Consider the following 12658-nt stretch of genomic DNA (forward strand, 5'->3'; position numbering starts at 1 on the left):
GAAGCAGAACACCCAACCTTGTTGGGATCATAAAGGACAAACAGAGCGTCCGACTTCCTGTGACGAGAAGTTCTCTTCACATATATTTTCAAAGCCCTCACTACATCCAAGGACTTTGAGGTAATCGAGGAGTCAATAACCACTGGCAACACAATAGGTTGGTTGATATGAGAGGCTGACACAACCTTCGGAAGAAATTGCTGACGCGTTCTGAGCTCAGCTCTATCTTCATAGAAAATCAAGTAGAGGCTCTTGCATGACAATGCCCCCAATTCCAACACACTTCTAGCAGACACCAAAGCCAACAGTGTGACCGCTTTCCAAGTAAGAAACTTGACGTCCACGTCCTGTAAAGGTTCAAACCAATCTGATTGCAGGAACTGCAGCACCACATTAAGATCCCAAGGTGCCGTAGGCAGCACAAAGGGTGGTTAAATATGCAGAAACCCTTTTAAAAATGTCTGAACCTCAGGAAGAGCCGCCAATTGTTTCTGGAAAAAAATGGACAAGGCCGAAATATGGACCTTTATTGCGCTCAAGCATAGGCCTACATCCACACCTGCTTGCAGAAAGAGGAGAAATTGTCCCAGTTGAAACTCCACCGCAGGAAACTTCTTGGAATCACACCAAGACACATACTTTTTCCAAATCCGATGGTAATGTTTTGACGTTACTCCCTTCCTAGCCTGTATCAGGGTAGGAATGACCTTTTTTGGACTGCCTTTCCGAACTAAGATCTGGAATTCAACCTCCATGCCATCAAACGTAGCCACGGTAAGTCTTGATAGGCGAACGGCCCCTGTAGGAGAAGGTCCTCGCAAAGAGGAAGAGACCTCAGATCCTCCAGCAGTAATTCCAGAAGATCCGCGTACCAAGCCCGGAGCAATGAGGATCACCTGAACTCTTGTTCTTTTTATGAGCTTAGGAATCCTTGAGATGAGTGGAAGTGGAGGGAACGCATACACTGACTGGTACATCCATGGAGTTACCAGTGCGTCCACCGCCACTGCGTGTGGGTCTCTCAACCTGGAACAGTACCTCAGAAGCTTCTTTTTGAGGCGAGAGGCCATCATGTCTATCTGAGGTACACCCCATCGGCTTGTCACCTCTGCAAACACCTCCGGATGGAGGACCCATTCCCCTGGATGGAGATTGTGTCTGCTGAGGTAGTCCGCTTCCCAGCTGTCAACTCCCGGAATGAAGATTGCTGACAGCGCCACCGCGTGCTTTTCTGCCCAGAGGAGGATTCTTGTTACCTCTGACATCACAGCTTTGCTCTTCATTCTGCCCTGTCTGTTTATGTAGGACACAGCTGTGACGTTGTCCGACTGAACCTGAATGGCTTGATTTTGCAGAAGATGTGCCGCTTGTAGAAGGCCATTGTAAATGGCCCTTAGTTCCATAACATTTAGTGGAAGGAGAGATTCCTGACTGGACCACCTTCCTTGGAAATTTTCCCCTTGGGTGACAACTCCCCAAGCTCTGAGACTTGCGTCCGTTGGTAGAAGGATCCAGTTCTGAGTCCCGAAACTGCAGCCTTCGAGTAGGTGAGAAGCTTGAAGCCACCGGAGGAGTGAAATTCTGGATTTTGGCGACAGGCATATCCGCTGGTGCATGTGAAGGCGTGATCCCGACCACTGGTCTAGGAGATCTAGTTGGAAGAACCCCGCATGGAATCTTCTGTACTGAAGAGCCTCGTAGGAGGCAACCATCTTCCCCAGAAGGCGAATACACCGATGAACCAATACCCGGGTTGGCTTCAGAAGCTCCCGGACCATTGATTGGATCACCAAAGCTTTCTTCACCGGTAGAAACACCTTCTGCACTCCCATGTCGAGTATCATCCCTAGGAAGGGCAGTCTCTTTGTCGGCTTCAAATGTGACTTTGGAAGATTTAGGATCCACCCATAATCCTGGAGTAGCCGAGATGAGATAGCAATACTCTGCAACATCTTCTCCTTGGAAGATGCATTTATCAGCAGATCATCCAGATATGGAATAATGTTCACACCATGTCTGCGGAGGAGTAGCATCATCTCTGCCATGACCTTGGTGAACACCCTCGGTGCTGTGGATAGTCCAAATGTCAGTGCCTGGAACTGATAGTGACAGTCCAGAAGCACAAATCTGAGATAAGCCTGGTGAGGCGGCCAGATCTAAATGTGAAGGTATGCATTTTTGATATCCAGGGATACTAGGAATTCTCCCTCCTCCAGACCTGAGATCACCACTCTCAGAGACTCCATCTTGAATTTGAATGCCCTCAAGTAGGGGTTCAATGGCTTTAGGTTTAATATTGGCCTTACCGAACCGTCCGGTTTCGGTACCACAAACAGGCTTGAGTAATAACCCTTGTGTTGCAGGTGAAGTGGAACTGGAACAATGGCCATCATTCCGAGTTGATCGCTAGCTGCCATTGTTCACAGCGCAGCGATCAGGCTAAAAATAGGCACTTCTGCGCATGCGTATGGTGCGCACTGCACTTTCACAAAAGCCGATGCAGTTTTACCTAAGCTCTAGCGATGCTTTTCAGTCGCACTGCTGGCCACAGAGTGATTGACAGGAAGTGGGTGTTTCTGGGAGGAAACTGACCGTTTTCGGGGAGTGTGTGTAAAAACGCAGGCGTGCCAGATAAAAACGCAGGAGTGGCTGGGGAAACGTAGGCGTGGCTGGCCGAACGCAGGGCGTGTTTGTGACGTAAAAACAGGAAAAAACAGACTGAAGTGATCGCTAGCTAGGAGTAAGTCTCGAGCTATTCTGAAACTGCACAATCTTTTTTTGTAGCAGTGCTGCGAACCTTTTGTTCGCACTTCTGCTAAGCTAATATACACCCCCAAAGGGCGGCGGCTTAGCATTTGCACGGCTGCTAAAAGCAGCTAGCAAGCGAACAACTCGGAATGAGGGCCAATGACATTTGTTTGAACCAATTTTTGAATGGCCCCCTGTAGGATGGCACTTTCTGTCAGCGAAACAGGTAAGCCTGATTTGAAGAATTTGTGAGGTGGAAGCTCTTGAAACTCCAGCCTGTATCCCTGGACAACAATATCTTTAACCCAGGGGTCTAGGCTCCCACCTACCCGACCTCCAGGCTGGGAGGTCCACCGTCATGCTGACGATTTTGAAGAAACAGAACCTGGTTTCTGTTCCTGGGAACCTGATGGTGCAGGTTTTCTGGACTTTCCCCGACCTCCTCTAAAGAAGGTGGGAGGGGGTTTGGATGTTTTCAATTTTGCGGTCCAAAAGGATTGCAGTGTAGGCGAAGGATAAGATTTCTTAGCCTGTGGTGCTGCTAAGGGAAGAAAGGTTGACTTACCCGCAGTTGCCGTGGAGATCCCCGCATCCAATGCATCCCCAAACAGAGCCTGACCTGTGAAGGGTAGGTTCTCCACACTTCTCTTGGATTCTGTATCCGCAGTCCATTGGCGTAGCCAGAGTCCTCTGCACGCCGAGACCGCCAGAGAAGTAGCCTGTGCATTCAGCATGCCAAGGTCCTTCATGGCCTCCACCATGAACCCCGCAGAATCCTGTATGTGACGTAAGAACAAATCAATGTATCTCCTATCCATAGTATCTAAGTCCTCTAGCAATGTGCCTGACCACTTCACTATGGCATTAGAAATCCAAAGACAAGCAATAGTGGGGTTTAAAGCTACACCAGTAGCTGCGTATAGGGCTTTGAGTGTAGTCTCAATTTTGCGGTCAGCCGACTCTTTCAAAGCGGTTGAACCAGGAACAGGTAAAACCACCTATTTTGACAACCTAGATACAGAAGTGTCAACTATAGGGGGGTTTCACACTTTTTTCTTATCCTCTTCAGGAAAAGGGAAAGCAATAAGAACCCTTTTATGGATTTGGGATTTTTTCTCGGGGTTTTCCCTAAATTTTTCAAACAAAGAGTTTAACTCCTTGGAAACCGGAAAGGTAAGCAAGGATTTCTTACTTTCTGTAAAATAAGATTCCTCTACCTGTTCAGGTACGTTCTCAGAAATGTGTTAAACATTCCTAATGGCTTCAGTCATTAGTTGCACCCCCTTAGCAAGGGATGCATCCCCCCCTGCATATCCCCACCACCGTCCCCTGTATCAGAGTCGGTATCAGTGTCAGCTTGCATTATCTGGGCAAGTGTACGCTTTTGTGGGTATGTAAGTGGGGTTTTTGATGAAGTAGTGGGGGGCAAATATTGTAACCCCTCCACAGATTTCCTCAAAAACTGCATCTCTTTCTCAGTATGTTACATCCTTATAGAAATCTGGGATATCATTCCCCTTAAAGAATCCATCCATGGGGGTTCGAATTCCAAAGGATGAGACAGTATATTGCAGTCCTGAGTACATGGAATAGACTCCTCAGGACACAGAGTCCTTAGACATGGTAATGTGGGATACACACACACACAGGAAAATGTCAGATACAGTTTCCCCCAGAGTACCTTCAGAGAGTCACAGAGTCTAAGAAACCAGTAACCCAGTGCCCCTGTGGGCAGTTATTATGATAAAAGCCCGGCGCTGACTAACTAACCTTAATAGGATAATTAGTATTAACAATACACTCCTGTCTATAACACCCTGGTACCACAGAGGATAACTGGAGTTATGTGGAGGGTCAGCTCTCCCTGTCAGCGTCTTCCTTCTATGTCTGCAGGGAGAAAAAATGGCGCTGGTGAGTGCTGGATCTGCTCTGAGGAGAAGCCCTGCCCCCTGTAAAGGGGCGCGGCTTCCCGCACATATTTGATTATACTGGCTAGAGGTATACTGTGCTAACAGCGGGATTAGCCCCTGTTAGTTTCTTTGACCAGTTTATGGTGACCGCGCTGGCCCAGGACGCCCCTCCAAGCGCCTACACTTAGTGTTGCTGAGCCTTCATGGAGCGCAGCCTGTCAGAGCTGCACTTCCACCCTTTTGCTGCCATACCCGCTGGTGACCCGCTAACCGGGACGCCGGCATTGTACTCACCACCTTCTATCTTCTGGCTCTGTTAGGGGGTGGCGGGAGTGAGCGGTCGCCTCGTGAGCTTGCGATCAACACCCTCAGGAGCTCAGTGTCCTGTCAGCGGAGATAGAGAACCATTAACTTCAAAAGTTGGTTCCTACTCGCCACCTTAGTCCCACGAAGCAGGGAGGCTGTTGCCAGAAGCCTTCCTGTAACCTAATGCTCTAATAAAACAAACAAAAAAAAAAAAAAATAAGAAAACTCCTAAGAGCTCCCCTAGCTATGACCAGCTCCTCCGGGCACATTTTCTAAACTGGTAGGAGGGGCATAGAGGGAGGAGCCAGCCCACACTATTAATCTCTTAAAGTGCCCATGGCTCCTAGTGAACCCGTCTATGGGGGTCATTCCGAGTTGTTCGCTCGTTGCTGATTTTCGCAACAGAGCGATTAAGGCAAAAATGCGCATGCTGTAAGTATTTTAGCACAAAACTTAGTAGATTTACTCACGTCTGAATGAAGAATTTTCATCGTTGAAGTGATCGGAGTGTGATTGACAGGAAGTGGGTATTTCTGGGCGGAAACTGGCCGTTTTCTGGGAGTGTGCGGAAAAACGCAGGCGTGTCAGGGAAAAACGTGGGAGTGTCTGGAGAAACGGGGGAGTGGCTGGCCGAACGCAGGGCGTGTTTGTGACGTCAAACCAGGAACGAAACGGCCTGAGCTTTTTCTATTCGCAATTCTGCTAATCTTTCGTTCGCTATTCTGCTAAGCTAAGATACACTCCCAGAGGGTGGCGGCCTAGCGTGTGCAATGCTGCTAAAATCTGCTAGCGAGCGAACAACTCGGGATGACTCCCTATACCCCCATGGTACTAAAATGGACCCCAGCATCCTCTAGGATGTAAGAGAAATATAATTCATCAATACTAACATTTAAGATGTATGACCTCCTTCAAGGCATACTCCACTATACAGTACTTATAAAACACCACAGCCAGTGTGATACACTGTACACCTTTTACAAAGCATGTCCCGCATGCTCTGCTAGTGCTGGCAAGTTTTATCAAGTGTGTATTTCCAAACCATCCTAGCATTCTAACCAGCTAGGAGTATCTTGTGAGTGTGACTCCTACCTTGATTGGCCGCAGCTTCTGTACAATCTACAACAGCATTTGATATGCACATACTGGGCAGGAGTTCGAATCTACTCGTTTTCACTGCTAGTAGTGACAGCTCTCTCATCTTCTAGCTATCGGGGGTCATTCCGAGTTGATCACTAGCTGAATTTGTTCACAGCGCAGAAATCAGGCTAAAAAAACGGCAGTTCTGCGCATGCGTATGCGGCACAATGCGCACGCACGACGTACGGGCACAACGAACGATGTAGTTTTGCACAGGGTCTAGCGATGCATTTCAGTCGCAATGCTTGCCGCAGAGTGATTGACATGAAGTGGGCATTTCTGGGTGGCAACTGACCGTTTTCAGGGAGTGTGTGGAAAAACGCAGTCGTGCCAGGAAAAACGCAGGCGTGGCTGGGTGAACGCTGGGCGGGGGTATGACGTCAAATCTGGAACTGAATAGTCTGAAGTGATCGCAAGCGCTGAGTAGGTTTTGAGCTACTCTGAAACTACACAAAAATTTTTTGCAGGCGCTCTGCGATACAACCGTTCACACTTCTGCTAAGCTAAAATACACTCCCAGTGGGCGGCGGCATAGCGTTTGCATGGCTGCTAAAACTAGCTAGCGAGCGATCAACTCGGAATGACCCCTATCATGTAGCACTGTGATCCAGTAATGACTGATGTGAAGGGGGAAGGGACCACCACAGGAGTTACGGGTGTGGTTCATCAAATCGACAGTGTCTAGGTCGACAATGTTTAGGTCGACCACTATAGGTCGACAGTCACTAGGTCGACATGGATGGAAGGTCGACAGGGTTTCTAGGTCGACATGTGCTAGGTCGACAGGTCTAAAGGTCGACATGAGGATTTTTTTTTTTTTTTTGTGTCGTTTTCTTCGTAGAGTGACCGGGATCCCAAATTAGTGCACCGCGTCCCCTCGCACGGCTCGCTTCACTCGCCATGCTTCGGGCATGGTGCCTTCGCTCCGCTACCGCTTCGCTTGGCACACTTTACCGTTCCAATCGTAGTCCACGTGGATCGTTAAGTATGAAAAAATTCAAAAAGAGGAAAAAATATGTGAAAAAATCATGTCGACCTTTAGACCTGTCGACCTAGCACGTCGACCTAGAAACCCTGTCGACCTTCCATCCATGTCGACCTAGTGGCTGTCGACCTATAGTGGTCGACCTAAACATTGTCGACCTAGACACTGTCAATCTTCAGACCGGAACCCAGAGTTACATTGGGTGGGGGTAGAAGTGCATCTACTATATTTTCAATAATTTGGAAGTAGGGGCAAGATTATAACTGGTGAAAAAACCTTTGGCAACAATATATTTTCTTAGGCAAACATTAATCTTTGGAAGAAGAACATGCAACAGCTTTATTTGACCGTTATTGTCAGATAGTCAGACATTAATGATTAGCAGGCTCTTTCAGTAACTGCATAGCATGCAATTATCAGGTTCTGTATATAAGTGATACTGTTACTAAGGGGAACAGTTTTTTGTTTTGTTTTTTTTGCACCTGTGTTTATCCATTGGGATATAGCCAGAACATTTCCATATTTTATTTTAAATTGTGTAGTGTGTTGATCTTAGCTCTAAAAACAAATAAAAAAAACATGTGGTCTTACAACAAATAACAAGCATAAGATAACACAAGCGACCAGAATTTGCCAAGTCTTTGACTTAAAAATGTCCCATGAGCTGAGTCTTGCAGTTTAGCAAATTATAGCTAATTCTCTCAGAATTCTGAACTTCCGTACTGTGATACAAAAATGTTAAAATGTGCACGGAATTATTATTGTAAAAATAACGATATGTGTTAATTACTGGGTGGTGCAATATACAGTTGTGTCCTCCTACACTGTGGCTCAGGTGGGATTGATGCAGAATTGAAGGCAAGTTAGACACAATTACAGTATGGCCTCATTTCTTGCACTGAAATGTGGATATTCATTCATCCATATTCATTCAGCTGTAAGCTAGGCAACCGCCCCTCTCCTTTCCAAGCTCTTGGTATTATAGTCGTCCTCACTGGGTGTGGATCATTAGGTCTACAGTGAACAGGTCAACTCCAAAAGGTCGACATGGTCAAAAGCTCGACACAGAAAAAGGGCAACATGAGCTTTTTGATGTTTTTTCGGTGTTGTTTACTCCATTCAACCACCAGGAACCCCAATTAGTGTACCGCGTCCCCTCGCATGGCTGGCTTCACTCACCATGCTTCATGCAAGGTGCCTCACTCCCCTACCACTGAACTCAGCACAGGTTACTATTCCCAATCGTAGTCCACGTGGATGATAAAGTATGAAAAGGTTAAAAAAAATTGTAAAAAACTCATGTCGACCAAATGCTTTGTCAACCATTGCAATGTCAACCTTTTGACCATGTTGACCTAATGCATGTGGACTGTCGACGTACAGTAAAGATCTGATACTCTCCTCACTGTGTGCTTGCACCAAGCCTTTCCCATGAGCGAGCAAAATGTCTGGAAATGAGTATCTTTGTGCAGGGCACAAATATGCATGGCCAGCACTAAATTTGACATGCCACACAATTACAAATGCCATAACCACAAAATTACAAACATTGCAGTAAATACATAACCAGGAATAACAAGTACAGAGGAGAATGTAGAGCACCTCACTGTAGCTAGAGTCAGCAGGCAGTGGTGAGTTGCAGGAGAAGGCACAACTTCGCTCAGTGATCTCCTTACCATTATATAGGTGAGCAGACAATGATCCTAATTCAAAGTTGTCCGCTAATGTATCGCAGTTTGCTGTATATCGCTAATGCGTCCGCAGCAAACAGGTGCGATCATTCACATTGCGGATACATCCCGGAAAGGATGCATCCACAACATGATTGACAGCGGCGGGGGTTGGGTGGGCGGCATTAGGTGGGCAACGACATGGCATTTTGCGGGCATGATGGACTTAACAGGGGCGTGCCAGGGAGCGTTTTCGGGGAGGTTGCATGACATCACACACAGCCGCTCCGATGAAAAAAATGGCGGCGGAACACCTGACAGTACAGCCAGCCTGCGCTGGCAGGAGTCAACCTTAATTCGATGCATCCGCAATTAAATTGTGGATGCACCGTGAGGTGGCGCTACACATTCTGGGCGGCCTTGCCCTGTGCCGTGTGGCCCACAGCATGTGAGAAGATGTTCGCAGATCTTGCTGCGTATGCAACGATCTGCGTCCATCTCTGAATAACCCCCAATGTCAGAGTCAGAAAGAGAAGAAGACAAATTACAAGGAGCACTAGAAGTAAAGATACTGTAGTGCAGAGGAAAATTAAAGAGATATAGGCAAGCCCAAGAGCTTACATTCCACAGGAATGGGGTAAGCAGTTGGACGGTACACTGGGAATAGCATAGGGAGAGTAGGAATAGGGAGTGAGAAAAATCAGACATCGGAAGGGAGCACGTTCCAGAGAGGGGGATATTACAGGAGAAATCTTGGAACTGTACATGGGAGAAAGTGACAAGCATGGAGGTGAGGTGGCAAGCAGAAGAGGAGCTGAAGGGAGAGAAATAGCCACTGAAGTAGGTTGCAACAGGAGCATTTTAAGAGAGGAGGAGGAGGTCCGTGGATATGTGAATATGGATTATTTTTTTTTTTACAGCTACCATTGATTCTACTGGACAAGTGGACTGAACACTCCAGGGATAGGTGAGTATATATGTGACTACAAGTGTGTGTTTATTAAAGCTTTTCTTTTATGGTCTGTGTCTTGTCATTATTTTAATATTTATTTTACAAAAGGACTATAGGTACAAGCAGTCTATTCAGTGCCCTGCATGCTGGCACTTGTGGTTGTGGGGAAGTTTCCTGGGAAATGTAGACCTCCTGTAAAAATCAAAAATCAATATTATTCAAAATCTGATGCTAAAATGCTGTCAACTTGGCAACCATAGACCAGGGGTGCCAGGGATAGCACGGGTTTCAGCCCAGTCCTTGGGTGCCTTGGAGGGGGGGACTTCTTTGTTGGGGGGTCCCCACTTTCCCTAGAAGCCCCAGCCTGGGCTGACTAAATAGGTAATGTAATGCTTCGGCCACAGGATTCCATCATGTGTGTCCCCTGGCTTTGGCATTTCCCCACTGCTAGTAGAGCCCTGTGCTGGTTATGTTTCATAGGTGGACCCCACACCATTATTTTACATTTTTTTTTAAACTTTCTTTCTACCTTTTACAGACAGAAACGTGCACGGATCTCACTGATCTGTGCATGCTTCTGTCAAAACCTGGTCTGTTTTTTGACAAGCTTTTGGTAAGATTTTGGGTGCGAGTGTAGGACTCGCATCTTATGACATTGACTGAAAATCTGGATGTGCGTTTTGGCCATTGCAAGCTGTGGGAGTGCGAGAAACATTCAAGATTGCATGTTCTTGCACCGTATTGTATGTGCAAGTTCTAAAAATGTGTCAGTTTTGCTGTAAACTCGCAAATTTACAGAACTTGCACCTAAGGGTGTAGCTATCAAAGGCGCAAGGAGTGCAGTTGCTATGGGGCCTACAGCTGAGAGGAGCCCATCCTTTCAAAGATACATGTGTTATATACATTTTTCACCAATGGGTGGTACATAGTGGCCCTTACAAACTTAATATGAACTGGGGCACTGTAACGTGGTATAATATGAACTGGGGAGACTATGTGAATTGGGGGTTGTGTTACATAATGTGTACTGGCAGTCCTACAATGTAACATGAACTAGGGCACAACTATGGTTCATAAAATAAACTAGAGCACTACAATGGGGCATAATATTAACTAGTGCAATACTACGGAAATGAACTGGCACACTATTATGGGACATAAAATGAATAACTGTAGAAAGGTTTCTCACTGGGACATGGGCTCCTTCAAAATGTAGCTGTGGGACCCACAAAGCCCTGGCTACGCCGCTGCTCGCACCCTATTGCATTTACTGTAGCTCAACACAGTGGCGGATTTACTGCTAGGCAACACAGGCATGCGCTTAGGGCCCCACGATTGTCAGGGGGCCCGACCGCCGGCAGTGATGCTGCAGTGCGGTAGAGGACTTTATATTTTCAATATACCTCTGAGCCGGTCAGGCCCATTGATTGGACACCAGCTCACACCCACAGTCTGCTCTGTCTCTAGTAGTGCCCTCCTCCTCTCCTGCACAGGGGCACATGTGACCAGCATGGAGAGTGGAAGAGCTGAGTAGTGGAAGCCAGTTCACCCGCTACCCGCCCGCCTCCACTGGTGCTCCGGTCCATGCTGTGGCTGGTTCCTCCCTCGTCAATACCAGTCAGCGTAGGGGAACACATGACACCACCGCGTTCCCGGACTTTATCGCTCCCCTCCACACACAGAGACAAAACAACAGCCACTGCTGTGCTGATGTCTCTCCACCACTCAACCCTCCGCTGGAGTTCGTAGCTGTGCACAATAGCAACTACCCCCCCCCTTTTCCCGCCAGATGCTGGGTCCAGGGAGGATAGCAACCCCATACCCCCGCCCCTTAACACCCCCGCTGGCTCACCCTCGCCCCCCACTTACCACAGATGGAGAAGCTCTTCCTGGTCTTCAAGTCTACGGCTACCTGGCAGTCTTTATCTTACGCTCCACTCCCTTTCCAGCATTCTGCCAGCAGGGTGACACAAGCCACCATTGAACTGGGAATCGTTGTCCAGCTGCCCAACGGGGCTAGACAGTGGGATAGAATGTGCGCCAGGCATTGGGTAAGACCCTGGGGAACACCCTGATACTTCCTCTCTGCACTCACAGCCCTGTCCTAATCCCCCTCCCCCCGCAATGACAGCCCTGTCGGGAGACCGCCAGTCACTGTACCGCTGCCAGGATCCTGCTCGCTTAAAAGCCAGAGAGTCGGCATGCCAAATGACAGGGACTATTCCCTACTACTTTGTTTCACTTGCCCCCCCTGCCGGCAATCTAAAGCTCGGGATCCCTGAGTATGTATGGTGACCGTCGGGATCCCAAATGGCGGTCACACCAACGAAACATCCCTGTCATAATATCCCCCTATCTGCACTCACAGCCCTTTACTAATAGCTTCCTCTCTGCACTGACAGCCCTGTCCTAATACCCCCTCTCTGCACTGATAGCCCTGTCCTAATACACCCTCTCTGCACCAACAGCCCTGTCCTAATACCCCCTCTCTGCACCCACAGCCCTGTCCTAATACCCCCTCTCTGCACTGATAGCCCTGTCCTAATACCCCCTCTCTGCACTGATAGCCCTGTCCTAATACACCCTCTCTGCACCACAGCCCTGTCCTAATACCCTACTCTCTGCACTCACAGACCTGTCCTAATACCCCACTATCTGAACTCACAGCCCTGTCCTAATACCCCATTATCTGAACTCACAGCCCTGTCCTAATACCCCATTCTCTGCACTCAAGGCCATGCACTAATAGCCCCCTCATACACTGACTCAGTGGTGCTTTAAAATTGTACTATATTATTTCATAGCAGTAGCTGTAGAGATCGATGCAGACACCCCTCACTGCAAGGGCAATTTGACATATACGCAATCGCTCACTTGTGTGAACATCGGCCGCAGCATGCAATCATCAATTAGGCTCATATACAGTAGTGCTATGGTTTGAGAAAGG

Source organism: Pseudophryne corroboree, chromosome 5, assembly GCF_028390025.1.
Source record: "Pseudophryne corroboree isolate aPseCor3 chromosome 5, aPseCor3.hap2, whole genome shotgun sequence".
NCBI lineage: Eukaryota > Metazoa > Chordata > Amphibia > Anura > Myobatrachidae > Pseudophryne > Pseudophryne corroboree.